Source organism: Gopherus evgoodei, chromosome 22 (assembly GCF_007399415.2).
Source record: "Gopherus evgoodei ecotype Sinaloan lineage chromosome 22, rGopEvg1_v1.p, whole genome shotgun sequence".
NCBI classification, from domain to species: Eukaryota; Metazoa; Chordata; order Testudines; family Testudinidae; genus Gopherus; species Gopherus evgoodei.
Window position 1 is genome coordinate 5,720,170 of NC_044343.1, and position 871 is coordinate 5,721,040.

Below are 871 nucleotides of genomic sequence, written 5' to 3' on the forward strand. Positions count from 1 at the left end.
GGCTGCTCCTCCAAGTATCTGCGCCTGGTCCCGGCCTGACCTGTTGCCTTTTGAGTTACAAATCTCAGTTTCACACTGGCTATATACAGATTTTTTTTTTCGTGCAGGGTTGAATCATGCTGCTGGGGTGGGCGGTGCCGGCGCAGCAGCCAGTGAAGTGCCGGGAAGAGCAGTGTGTGTGTGTGTGTTTGTGTGTGTGTCTGGCCGAATGTATATTTTCAGGCTTGATTGTCTGAGGTTACAAATCCCCCCACTGCCCCCCACCCCCACTCTCATCAATAACCTACCCCCAAGTTGACAGGAGGAGGGATGGGGAGAAAACTCTCTCGTGGAGCTGGCTGCCAGCTTCTACTTCTTTTTTCCTTTCCTCCACTCCTTACTCTTTTCCGCCAAAATAATGCTCCCTGCCTGACCCTTTAAACACATGTCTCTGGTATGTGGAGTAGATCTCTCCCTAGTTCTGTTTACTCCTGCCAGCCCCAGCTTAGAATCACTCCAGGTTCCAGGCTGGATGGCAAATGGCTTAAGTTTGTAGCTGTTGCTTAGCTGTTTATACATCACAGTTGGTTCAAAAAAGAAGTAGAAGGGGGGGAAACGCTGCAGGAAACCTGCAGAATGAATATTAGGCTGTTGGGTTTGTTGTTGAAGTTGGTGGTGGAAGGCTGGTTTGTTGGGAGCCCAGACGTCAAGTGGTATCGCTTGGAACTTCACAGAGAGACTCTGTGTGTGTGTGTGTGTGTGTGTCCACGCATCTGTGCGTGCGCACGTGCACAGGTTGTAGGGTAACGAATAATCCAGACCCCGATTTAAACTCTGCCAAAATTCAGCCATGCTTGGGCATGGGATTTTCTTTCAGGTTAAATCTAGCTGT